At 33.0% G+C, this 14,530-nt stretch overlaps 1 protein-coding gene across 3 annotated transcripts in view; it reads right to left on the reverse strand.

Moving 5' to 3' along the window:
- CNTNAP5 (contactin associated protein family member 5) overlaps positions 1-14,530 on the reverse strand; it is a 949,942-nt gene that overhangs the window by 414,121 nt on the left and 521,291 nt on the right. The gene's annotated exons all lie outside the window — the stretch shown is intronic.

The raw sequence follows: 14,530 nt of genomic DNA on the forward strand, positions 1-14,530 counted from the left end.
TCATTTTTCTTGACCTCAGTTTCTTCATTTTATAATGGGGATAAGAATAAGAATGAAACCTGCCTTACAGGTATATTTCAAGGATCAAATTATATAAGTAAAGTGTTTTAAAAACTAAATTACATATATATGTGTATATATATATATACACATATGTAATTATATGTATATATTTAATATTTACATATTACATTATGTACTATATATTGTATTATTTATATTATAACAGAAATAATTTATAATAGGATATATATTGATAATTAAAACTCAGATTGTGATAAAGATATATTTTAGATCCAGAATTTTCTATTCCTTTTGCTTATTTATATATAATTGCAAATTTTATATGTATCCTTATATGCATTCCTGTATGTTTGTGGAAGGCATTAAAGTATTGTATATTAGAAAATGATCTCACAGCAAAGAAGGCCTTAATCAAGGCATACTGTTGCTTGCTTAAAATTGTTTTATTTGATTCCAGGAAAGTCACCTACCCTCTCAATTCTCTCAATAACATCTAAAATGAAGAAAAGGTGGAGACATGCATTGGTGAAGGAATTTCTTCAATCTAGTGTTTCCTATAACAGTGAAAATGCAGTGTAGTCCTTATCTGATAGATAGATGGATAGAAAGTCAGCTTAGAAATGAGATTCTAAAACTATCATAATCTAAGGGTTCAGTTTACTCTGCTAAATAACTAAAAGTCAAAAGCAATTCTTTTCTACATATACGATTGCTGGTTATTTCATCAAGCATCTGTTTAAACAACAGCAAAAATAAAAATTAAGTGTTAGAAGATAGAAATGATCACTTCCTCTCTAGGCTGGCAAGACATCAAGATTATGAGAGACAATGAACTGCAGGAATGATTGCCAAGGTCTACTATCATCACATTAACTGTCAGCATGAAATCTTTGCTACTTAAAATGGACTGACAACTCTTCGACTGACAGACTAATAAGCTCATTTCATGGGTTTCTCTGATGACAGGTTTATTTCTTTGCTATGTTATATAGTTTCATGCCATATATTTTATATGTATATGTATATATATATATATATGCATACATAAATACCCTTATATAAAGTACTATTTATATTATATTAAAACTAGTGCTACAAAAATAAGAGTACTGAATGTAGTAGCAGTGAAAAGAACTCTTCACAGAAAAGATAGCATTTCATCTGGACCTTGGAGAATAAAAAAGGTTCTGGATGGTTAAAGATGGGGAATTCTAAACAGATGGAATATCATGAATAAGGCAACATTGCATGCTCATTGAGGATGAGTAATGAAGCTTGGCTAGAACATATGTCTCTAGCCAAGGAAAGTAGGAGGAAAATCTGAAGGGAGCTAGGAGGAAGAAAATCTGAAGGGAGGTAGGAGGAGGAATATCTGAAAGGTTGGTTGGGGTCAGATCAGGGAGTGTCTTGAATTTTATATTGTACATTATTCAGAGGAGTGGGAAATAAGGGAGGGTTTTTGAGAAGTGGAATGTAATGATCAGCATATTAAGATCTTCTGTTATTACCAGTGAACTGAGAATTTTAAGTTACTTTTTTTGTGGTGGACAACAGAAATGTAAAACAGATGCTAAGAAGTGATAAAATTCTTGTTATTCATCAAGATTTATTATTGAAAGCCTTAAGCTTATGAGATTTAGCCAATTTGCATATCATTCAAGTAGAACTCATCAAGAATAAATCCGGATAAAATATAATATGATAACTAATGATATTAATTAATATTATACCTAACATTGATAAGCCTGGTACAATAATACTAGTACTGCTTTATTCTTGTTTACTTATTTATATTTCTTAGTACTTTTGTATGTATTGTTTCATGTTGTACTGTTAAAAACATTGAAAGGTAGGTGGAGCAGATAATATTATTCCCAATGGATATATGAGGAAAATAAGGTCCAAAGAAATAAAGTAATTTGTTCAATGACATTGAGAAAATCATACATCATATAATGGTTAGAACTTTGATTTCTTGATAATTTTTAATTTTTTAATTTTAATAAAAATTTAATTTTCTTTAAGTCCTCTATCAAGTGTCACCCATGAAGAGTTTATAAATTTACTTATTCTTCCAATTTGATAACAAATATGACAGAATTGCACTGGAAGATTTCTGACTTACTAACATATCAGCACTCCTAAAGGTGTTTGCTTTGGCATGCCATCTCTTAAAACAGAGAGACTCTTGATTCCTTTTCATGTGAATAGGGCCCCTTCTTTGATTCATCAAAGAATTGAAATAAATTGCATCTTTAAAAATAATGAAACTGAGAGGATTGTTCTCTTTTTGTTGCTTTTTCTGGCAAGTCTTTCCTTTTGCATGCAGAGGAGGTGTTATGAACTTAATAGATTATAGGGGAAAAATTTATTTCTCCTGTTATTCTTTTACTCTATCTCTGTGAAATAAGCCTTGGAATATTTGTTTCTGTTCTGTGTCATTTGTCCTTCTCAGTTTTAGATGTCAGCAGTGATCCCTGGATTTGGAGACCTTGGAGTCAGAATTCCAGATGAGATGTTTCAACAAGCCAGCTTAGTAAGAAAGCCCTAAGAAATTCGCATGTCTTGGACTCAAAATTGAAAGGATATGGGGGCAGGGGCTGAACTTGGATGTTGGAATTGTATGATTTAAAGTCTGAAATGGTAGTAGTGGAGGAGAAGAATACTTCCCAGGTATTGGTGGAGCTAGTTTGTAATTATACCTTTTGAAATATTATGTATATTTATTTATAAATCTAATTGTTGATGTCTGAATGGAATCGGTGTGCTGGGGACCATGCTCTACACTAAGGAAATAGCATCATTGAGGTTGAAGTCACTTATAGAGAGCCTGAATGCCCTTCCCACAAAACCTCTGTAAAGCTATCAGAGAACCTTGATAAAAGAGGTGAACTGACCTCTATCTGGAGAAAAAAAAAAAAAATGGACATCATTGTTTTCTTTTGCAATGCAGTAGGAGTTAAGTGACTTGCCCAAGATCACATAGCTAGTAAGTGTTAAATGTCTGAGGCTGGATTTGAAGTTAAGTCATCTCGACTCCAGGGCTAGTACTCTATCTACTACATTATTTGGCTGCCCAATATAAGCTGTTTTTAATGATAGTGATAGAATTGCAACCAGCCTAAGAAGAAGCTGACAGAAAAGTCAACACAGTCTTTGGGATGGAGCAGAAATGATGTTATGCAAAAAATAATTCCTAGAACTGTTTCACAGAATAAAACACAGAACCAAAATGCCTAAACTTGAAAGAATGCAGACAGAGCAAATCAAGAATGGTGATGAATTTTTACCTTATGACCAGCTAAGATATCATATACCCTTGTGTCTTCATTCAAAACTGTGCTTGAAATAAAGAGAGCAGGCAGGGTAGCACTAAGGCAACTACTCCTTGCTTTAATGATGAACTAGAAGAGCCCTGACCCATTTTATGCTCTGAATGAAAACATCCATGTGTCTTAAGGAGACTCACCTTGCATGATTCTGAATAAAATACTAAAAAAAATATTTCAAGGAGAGTTCTCTTGGGTTTTAATTACCTGCACCACAATACTCTGGTCATATTTTAACATTTTACCTCGCTTTTAAGGTTACCTGAATAAATGACACTTGGCACATGAAAATACTGAGTTCTAGATAATCCTGCTTTGAGTGGTGGTCTCTGAGACTTAATTAAAGGCTGACTACTGTCAAACTTTTACAGCAGTTTCATATGATTCATCCATTCAAATATCTCTACATTAAAATAGAGCTAGAAAGAAACTTAAGAGATCATCTAGCACAACTATTAATTTCTAAAGATGAAGAAACTGAGGCAGAGGAAAGTTAAATGCTTTGCCTATGGTCACAAAAGTTGCTAGTAGAAATATAAACAAGTCTCATGATTCCTGAGCTTATATTCTTTCAAATATATGACTTGTTTAATCAATTAATTGTGTCCGAGTCCTCATGACTCCATTTGGTGTTTTCTTGTCAAGTATACCGGAGTAGTTTGTTATTTACTTCTTTCTGCTCATTTTTTCAGATAAGAACTGAGACAAAGAAGGTTAAATGTTTCTTGCTTAGGAAGTCAGCTGAAATCTGAGGTGAGTTTTGAACTCAGGTCCTTTTGACTCCAAGGCCAGAATTCTATACCTAACTGCTTCTAAATATACCATATTGGCTCTCATGATTAAAAATATTAGTAGTATTCCCTTGGTAGCACACTCTTATAATTCCTGCTTCTAGGAAGGCAGGAGGATCATTTTACTATAGATATTCTGAGCAGCATTTGAACTAAAAATTATTCAAGTATAGTTGTTAAATATTGCATCAATATGGTACACACCTGGAGAAAAGAAAGGAAGGTTAGGAAAGGCAGACTAGTACAGGTCTAAAACAAAACAGGTCAAAACTTCTGTGCAATCAGAAATGAGATGGAGCTTTTCAGAGGCCATTTGTCTTTAAGCCTAATTGATATAAGGAGACTTATTCTCAAAATAATAATATAACCATTAACTTTAAGAATAACTTCCTTTTTATTACCCCTGTGAAGGTACTTAAGATCTCAAAGTCTATCAAACTTTGTCTAATTTATCTTTTTTTTTTTTTTTTTAAGTTTGGAGAGGCTCATGGCTAGTACAGTAGACACACTCATTGTTATTATTTTTTGACCAAAAAAGCTTAAGATGAATTCTAATATGTACCAGTTCAGAGAGAAATCAGACTCAATAAGGACCAAAAATACAGAAACTGCAAAGTTTTAAAAAGGAAGGGACTTCCAAAAATTTCTTTACAAGTTGTAATTCATCTTTGCTTGATTCTCTCTAAAAACAGACAATTTACTATATAGTCCAAGGCAGGTTAGTCCACCTAAACACAATTAGCACATTCATCTTCCTCTGTTCTTTTAGATCGTGCAGAATAAGTCTAATAGTTAATAATCCTATTCCTCCTGCAGAAGCAGCTAGGTGCCATAGTGGATAGAGTCAGCAAGAACTGAGTTCAAATCCAGCCTCAGACAATTACTAATTGTGTGACTCTGGAAAAAAAAATAATTTAACTTTTTTCTGGCTTGATTTTGTCATCTATAAAATGAGGATAATAATGAGATATACCTCACAGAGTTATTATAAGGATCAATTTAGATAATATTCTATGGCACTTAGCACAGTGCCTAGAACTTAATAAACACCTTTGTCTTCCTAATCTTTCTTTTCTCTAACACATTGCTTCCCCAAGAGGACTTGGTTTTCAATCTCCTGAATATTCTGATAACATTCTTTTAGATCAGCTATGTCTAACTGCTCCCACAACAATTTCTATTGCAGAGAGAAGCAGATAAAACATATTTTGAAAATATTTAACACAATAAATAGAAATACAATAGAATATAAATAAGGTTAATATGTGGTGTTTGAAGTCAATATGGTTATGTATTAGTTTAACAGCCCCATTTCTATTTGAGTTTGACACCAGTATTTTAGATAAATTCCAATTTGTAGATGTCCTTCCTAAAAAAAGATGACCCTGAGAACCTGGTACTCAGTCTTCAGGTATAACCTCTCTAGGTTCTAGGCCATTATAAATACCCCCTTATTTGCTTCACAAACTCTACTGCTACTAATGCAGCTTAAGAAGAAATTTATTCTAAGTCTTCATATAACATTGAACTTAGGACTAGATGATCATTCACTAAAGTTCTAGATCTTTTTTTCACATAAATTGCAAGCAAGATCATATCTCTTTCACCTTATACTTACATAGTTGATATTTTTAAAAAGAAAACAACAAACAACAACAAAGTGCAAGACTTAATTCATTCATATTCAATTTCATTTTATTTGATTCCTTGCCTGGATACAGCCTATCAAGATCTCTTTTTAGATCCTAGTAATGTCAATAATGATAATTTAGCTATACTCCCCATGTTTGTATCAGCTGAAAATTTATAAATGAGCCATTTATGTTCTCCTCCAAGTCATTGCTAAAGATATTCAAAAGAATGTGAAGACAGGACTCTGAAATAAATTATTAGAGGATGTTTTCAAACTGAAACCAATTTTAAGTCTACTGTGATATAAATGGTTCATTTTGACAAAGGCTTCACTGAAATACAACTATCTTGTGTCTATGACATAGTTCTTTCCTTATCTACACATTTAGTAACCCAATGAAAGAAGGAAATGAAGTTATTTTGGCATAACTGGCTCCTCATAAAACAATGATGACTCACAGTGATCTCTACTTCCCTTTCTAATGAAAGTTCTAAAACTCCTTCCCCACATCTATTTACTAATCTTCTATGTAATTTTGCAGATATCCAAATTCAAATCATGACCTTATAGCCTATGGAATTTATTTCTGAAAAGTGAAATACCCTTTTTTTTTCTTTCTCTGCTCATATAATATGGCCTCATGTGCCATCATTACTTCAAAATAATCCAGAGCTGAACTGAACAATCACAACTGTAAGAATTTACTTATTTATATCCTGGCATTTAATTCCTATGGAAAGATGGTTTGAGCTTTTTTCTAAGGGCAACTCTCTGTTTTCTTATTGACTACCAAGATGTTTTAGATTTTAAATGTTTCCTAAGGCTTTTATTTCTTAAATTTCATTTAAAAAAAAAAACAAAAAACTTGATATCAGAGAAAAAAAGTAATATGACTATAATAGATATGCCTCATTCTTAATTAGTTTTTCAAGCTATGCAATTTTGGATTAAGGATTTAATTTAATTATATCTCGGTTTTTTCATTGTAATATAAAAGGGTTTGACTAGAATGACAGTGCTCATAGATCCCTTTTTGATATAATGTTTTTAAATGTATAAAATCAAATATATAAGATTGCAAAAGAAACCAATTTATGAAACACTTATGAACACATACACACACACACAATTTTACAGCCCTCAGAGAGAAGAATCTTTGGACTAGATGCTCTCTAAAATACCTTTTATATTCATGACTCAGTAATCTATGAAGAACAGATCCAATTGTTCAGGAATTTCCTTTATTATGAAAGATCATTTTGTTTAAATTGCTTCCTGTAGATGGACTTTGCCTGGATCATGGCCCCGGGGGAAAAAAGTTAGTCAAGTTTCTTAATGTGGTTCTAAGGGATGTTAGTGGTTTTAATTTTGTAAGTAATTGCTCTGTAGAATAGATTATTTTCTTTCTTATAAAAAATGTGATGTTTAACCTCTACCAAATTACTCACTGTCTTGAGGAAGAAGAAGGAAGGGAGAAAATAATTCAGAACACCAAATCTTACACAAATGAATGCTGAAAATTATCTTTACATGTATTTGGAAAAACTAAATACTATTGAGAAACAAGACTTTAAAAAGCACTCATTCAATTTTATTACTATGTAAATAAATAAATTTATATCACTTATCTTTTTATTTTTAACAATAGTTTTTAATTTTCAAAATACATGCAAAGGTAGTTTTTAATGTTCACTCTTGCAAAACCTTGTGCTCCAAGTTTTTCTCCCTTCCATCCCCTCATCCTCCTCCTTGAGAATGTAAGAGATCCAACATAGGTTAAATATGTGTAATCCTTTTAGACATATTTCCACATTTATCATGCTGCATAAGGGGAAAAAAAAACATATCAAAGAGGGGGAAATGAGAAAGACAAAAAAATCAAGCAAACAACAATGTAAAAAGGTGAAAATACTATGCTATGATTCACATTTAGTCCCCAGAGTTCTCTTTCTGGGTGCAGATGGCTCACTCCATCACAAGTGTATTGGAATTGGCCTGAATTATCTCATGTTGAAAAGAGTAAAGTTCATCACAGTTGATCATTACATAATCTTGTTGCTGTGTACAATGTTCTCCTGGTTCTACTTACTTCACTTAGCATCAGCTCATGCAAGTCTCTCCAGGCCTTTCTGGAATCATCCTGCTGATTCTTTCTTACAGAACAATAATAACTTATTCATTTATTCATTCATATACCATAACTTTTTCAGTCATTCCCCAACTAATGGATATCCACTCAGTTTTTAATTCCTTGCCATTACAAAAGAACTAATATAAACAATTCCCTTTTTATGATCTTTTTGAAACAGCCACATTAGAGACACTGCTGGATCAAAGGGGATGCACAGTTTGATAACTTTTTGAGCATAGTTCTAAATTGCTCTCCAGAATAGTTGGATCCATTCACAATTCTACCTACAACGCGCTGGTGTCCCAGTTTCTCCACATTCTCTCCAAAATTTATATTTATTTTTGGATTTAAAATCCAAATCATTTATCTGGATTCAATATCAGTAATTCAACATCAGAGCTCTGGCCACTTGTAACTTAGGTCCTTAGTCTATATTAATCTAGTCTTTTCATGTAAAAATTAGGAATAATGTCCTGATTTTCTGTACATAGAACAATGCCTTTGCCTGAACATAGTTCTTATTTAAAAATGAGATCTCTTGGGATTACTGAAAAATATTATTGATTCTAACCTGCACTGAGTTTTTGGTACAAGTCTTATTGAAATGTGCTTTTATGTTTTGTTTTATTTTAAATGGGTCTTGTATCCAAAATAATACAGTAATCATACTTCCCACTTCACAAAGATGCTATGAAAAAAACTTGCTGTAAATTCTAAAGTGCTATATAAAATTATTTATTACTATTTATGAAAGTTATGCCTTAGCTTTCAATAATGGGAAATGTCTTCATATATTCAATATTTTCTTCTGTGGTTTACAGAACACTTTTTATCAATGTGACATTCAGAGATCCTGAGGTATTGCATTTGATGGCAATTAGCCTTCTGTTGATTGAGGTGAACAAGAAATATTTGTTGTTTATGCTCAGGATTGAAGACAAATATTAGTAGGCTTCCAAAACTAGTCAATATCAAGAACTAAATTCGATTAATTATTATCTCATGATTTGGGACCCACTGTTGTTTCTAGGATATATGAAACAAAGCCATTTATTATTTCATTTCATACAAGTTTCCTACCCTATATAAATATTTTAAATTTGACTTACTGAAATCTTAGTCATTAAAAAAAATTAAGTAGATTACAATGGTTAATACAAAATTTCTTAAATTTCTTCAATGGAAACAAGTTGATCTAAAGTGAGTACATGGCCCTTATTTCTTCTAGTCCCTGATAACATTCTATCCATTCTTGCTATGCTTGTCTCCAATGTCTCATCATAAAACATTTCCTTTACTGCATCTATGCTTTTGTTTTGCCTTACATGTTAAAAGTCCTGTTCCTGACAATTATGTTTCAGTAAAATCTTAACCATCCTTCAAGGCAAAGTTCCTAGCTCATCTTTTTCATGAGGATTTTCTTGACTTGTCTAACCTACACGATTTTCTTCCTTTCCTTAATGACAAAATCATTTAAACTCTACATCACAGAGGTCAGTAGTTGAGTTCATGTTGGCTTGTACTATTTTCTCTTGTGAGTTTCTTAAGAGCAAAAACCTTTTTTTAATGATCATAGCACTTTGTATAGTCTTTTATGCAATAAATATTATTTTACTAAATCACTTAAAAATCATTCAACTTAATTCAGTTCAATATAAAAATATTAAGAACTTTCATGACTGAAACAGGCCCTTCTAAAATAGGCCCTAGGAAAACAAAGACAGGATCAAAATGGTCCTGATCCTTAAGGAACTTATATTCTACTCTGGGAATACTATATTCAAACATTGATATGTCTAAAATGTTTGTAAAATAAATACAAAGTAATTCTGTGATGGGAAGACAAAAAAGAACCAGTCACTGTATGAAATTGAGACAAGGCAGGTAACTATTGCATCAAAGGGGGATAGCCTAAGCAAAAGTTTGTGGGCTAGAAGCAGAATATCAAACCTATAGGAGAGAACTAGTTCATATAGAATGCAGAATACTTTGATATGTCTGAAAAGGTAAGCTGGAGTCAGATTGCATAGGACTTAAAACAAAAGAGGAATTTGCACATTGTCCTAAATGCTAAGGGAGTCATTACATCTTCTGAAGCAGATACACATGATTAAACCTTACTTAAGGAAGATTATTTAGACAATTGTATGGAGGATGAATTAGAGAGAAAGGAATTAGGAAAAAAAAAAACCATAGGTATGGTATTATCAACTAATATAATTGTCATTCAATATTATATTCCTCTAATTAAGAATCTTTTATTCTCCCCTCTCTTTTATCATTTTCCTTTTTCTTCTCATCAAGTTATTCACTTACATTCTCATTTCCTTTTCTTTTTCTCTTTTCTTTCTCTTACTTTATGTGGGTCAGTAAATGCAGAACAAATTGAGAAGCTCTATTGTTAGAAATTGGGACCAAAAAGATTGCTAAACCCTCTTCAGCTGAAAAGAAAAACTAGCCATGATATCCACAAGGATAAAAACCTTATAACACTAAGGTATTAACTAGCCTGAGCTAAGCAGCAAGAGCAAAACTTTCAGAAAATCTCCTGGCTGCTAGATGCCCCCTAATCTGCCCCAATATTTCATTAGCTACTAACCCTCTTCCCAGGTAAAAGATTTCCACCTATATCAAAGGCAGCATTGTTAAGACATTACACGTGCTTTGTGCTATATTATGATTTCTAATGTGACAGTTACTATAGTGCTTCATAGCCAGACAACTGATAGGACTTCCAATCAATAGCCAACTATTGACTGCCTGACAGGAGAAACTCTATATCTGGTGTGTATGATGGAAAGAAAGTATGAGAGCTGACATCCCCTTTCCTGACTGAAAAGTGAGCTAAGAGGCTGTTAAGATGTCAGAAAAACTAGCCCATGACAGGAGATTAACAAGGGCAGACAACAAGATGAAGACATTTGGAAAAGGGGCAGCCTGATTATCCTAAAAGGGAATGAAATTGAGGTCAAGACACTTCACAAATTTTTAGGGAAATACAAAATGATAATAAATCATTCATTAGCACATATTTACTCTGATAAATCGGGTCAGTTTGGTGGCTAAGCATTCAGTCAATTTTAGGTGTCCCATATAGTGCTAAACAAAGGGCAGATAAACCATAAATAGCTATTGACTGATAGAAAACATTCAGAAGGAAGAGTCATCATTCTCCTGGAGTGTACTGCCTAATTAAATATCATTTTCTGCATCTGAAACACATTTTGAAAGTCATGTTGAATATGCAATAGTCAAAACAGTTTCCTAAAAATCAACAGCACCCCAAGTTGCAAAACTTCTGAAATAAATTTTCACCAGATCCTTCATACTTGGCAAAAAGGTTTCCTGAGTTTATATGAGTATCAACTTCAGTAGCAACTACTTTATAATGCATAACACATGTTTAGTGCTTAACAAATGTTAGGATTCTTACAAGGCACTAAATCACTGGAATGAATAGAGACAATAATTATTTAATTTAGCATGGTTCAGTATGATTGATCTGACCCTACAAGGAGATGTTATGGCACAGAACTTGAAACAAGGTACTGAGTAGAATTAAGGAGACAATGGTTAAATCTAATTTAACATTGCTTTAATCCTACAACAAATAATGGCTTCCTTGTGATATAATGATTGGTGTATACTTAAGCTCTCAGAACTTTGGGAGAACTTCAAGGAAGCTCCAGGAGATTCAGAGTCAAGTTTCATTCCCACTTCTACCTTTGTGCTGGCTAGAGATATTTGGACAAGAGCTCTCAGGAACCAAGGAGAGAGGAAGGCCTCCAGAAAACTAGCCGAGCCCCATGTGAAGGAGATAAGATTTTGGAAGAGGCAATAAAGGAGTTGGACTTTAACTTCTGGCTGCATTTGGGACTATTAAACTGAACTGAAACTAAGGCTGCCTCCAGAAGCTCCCCAAGAAATCTGTTCCAGAGAACAATTACAATTTAGAGAACAGAACATTACATTTTTTTTTTCTTTTTAGATCTGATTTGTCTTGTACAGACTGATATTTGTGGAAATATGTATAGAAGAATTGCACATGTTAAACATATATTGGTTTACTTGCTGTCTAGGAAATGGAGAGGAGGGAAGGGATGGAAAAATTTAGAATACAAGATTTTGTAAGGGGGAATGTTGAAAATTGTATATATTTTAAAAATAAAAAAAATCTTTAATTTGAAAAAAAAAGAAAATCAACACTTACACCATTTAATTCTCAATTTGACAACTTTGGATGGTGATGGTGGGGGGGGATTGTTCATAAATTTAAGGGAGAAACTGCATTTTTAGCCTAATAGATGGATTAAAATACAAGGAATAAATTATTATTAGACATAGGGCTCTGGAAAACCAACGGGATTATTTCCAGGAAAGAAAATCTATAGATCTGAAGGGAAGAAAGACTACTTTATTAAACTTTAACCTTTTGCATTTGATAATGCCCTGTATACAAAGCTCCCATTCTCCATTCTAAAAAGAGTAGTAATGTTAGTTAAAAGCAAAGTACTTTGGATATATATAAAGCAGGTTCTCCTATAAAAGAGGCAATTATAACACCATATACCAAGATAAGATCAAAATGGGTCCATGTTTTAGGCATAAAGAATGAGATCATAAATAGATTAGAGGAACAAAGAATAGTCTACCTCTCAGACCTGTGGAGGAGGAAGGAATTTATGACCAGAGGAGAATTAGAGATCATTATTGATCACAAAATAGAAGATTTTGATTACATCAAACTAAAAAGTTTCTGTACAAACAATACTAATGCAAACAAGATTAGAAGGGAAGTAACAAATTGGGAAAATATTTTTAAAAGGAAAGGTTCTGACAAAGGTCTCATTTCCAAAATATATAGAGAACTCACCCTGATTTATAGGAAACCAAACCATTCTCCAACTGATAAATGGTCAAGGGATATGAACAGACAATTCTCAGATGATGAAATTCAAACTATTTCCACTCATATGAAAGAGTGTTCCAAATCACTACTGATCAGAGAAATGCAAATTAAGACAACTCTGAGATACCACTGCACACCTGTCAGATTGGCTAAGATGATAGGAACAAATAATGATGAATGTTGGAGGGGATATGGGAAAACTGGGACACTAATACATTGTTGGTGGAGTTGTGAAAGAATCCAGCCATTCTGGAGAGCAATTTGGAACTATGCCCAAAAAGTTATCAAACTGTGCATACCCTTTAACCCAGCATTGCTGTTATTGGGATTATATCCCAAAGAAATACTAAAGAGGGGAAAGGGACCTGTATGTGCCAAAATGTTTGTGGCAGCTCTTTTTCTTGTAGCTAGAAACTGGAAGTTGAATGGATGTCCATCAATTGGAGAATGGTTGGGTAAATTGTGGTACATGAAGGTTATTGAATATTATTGCTCTGTAAGAAATGACCAGCAGGAGGAATACAGAGAGGCTTGGAGAGACTTACATCAACTGATGCTGAGTGAAATGAGCAGAACCAGAAGATCACTATAAACTTCAACAACAATACTGTATGAGGATGTATTCTGATGGAAGTGGAAATCTTCAACATAAAGAAGATCCAACTCACTTCCAGTTGATCAATGATGGACAGAAATAACTACACCCAGAGAAGGAACACTGGGAAGTAAATGTAAATTGTTAGCACTACTGTCTATCTACCCAGGTTACTTATACCTTTGGAAGCTAATAATTAATGTGCAATAAGAAAATGGTATTTACACACATATATTGTATCTAGGTTATATTGTAACACATGTAAAATGTATGGGATTACCTGTCATGGGGGGGGGGAGGGAGTGGAGGGAGGGAGGGGATAATTTGGAAAAATGAATAAAAAAAAAAAGAGGCAATTATGACTTAGAGGAGAAAAGTATATTGTCCAACATCACAAAGTTCCATGAACTTAAACAAGGAAAGATACAAATTTCTATTATGCTATGTCCAGTAAAATGTTTTCATTCATTAACATAAATAAAAGACTATCATTAAAAGGATCTAATTTTTTAAGTTAACATCACTTTTACTCTATTGTCTTGGAATCTGACACAAGTTCTAATAAGAAAATCCATCTTTTGTCTTTGATGCTACAAACTATAGACATAACAAGGTTCAAAATAAGAAAACAGTGTGTTTATATGCCCTATGGATGTAGTTCTGAGGATGTGAGAAAGTAAATATAATCAAAGAAATAAGTAAGTGCCAAGGGGTTTCCATGAAATGAAGGAGTTGGACTCAAAAGTCCCTTCCACAGCTGATATTTTATGATTACCTAAGATTTAGTTGACAATGTGATATTAATGAGATATTGCCAAATATGAATTTTCCAAAGCATCTCATATTGACTATTAGATCATTTTTCATCACCTGTGCTTTGCAATTCTTCACAGGCAACACAGTATTGAAAGCAATATACTAGGGTAGTTTTGAGCCTTTTAAGTGTTAGCAGGATGTTTTATATTATTCCTCAAAAGAAAATAAATGATTGTTCTACTTTATTACTAAAGCAGAGAAATTTCCTATTTTCTTTCCATTTCTCCTGGGCACCTGGTATAACACCTGAAAGCTATTCAAAGAATGTAGGTATTTGAGAACACAGTGAAACCTGTGTCCCC

Source organism: Sminthopsis crassicaudata, chromosome 3 (assembly GCF_048593235.1).
Source record: "Sminthopsis crassicaudata isolate SCR6 chromosome 3, ASM4859323v1, whole genome shotgun sequence".
In the NCBI taxonomy this organism is placed as follows: Eukaryota; Metazoa; Chordata; class Mammalia; order Dasyuromorphia; family Dasyuridae; genus Sminthopsis; species Sminthopsis crassicaudata.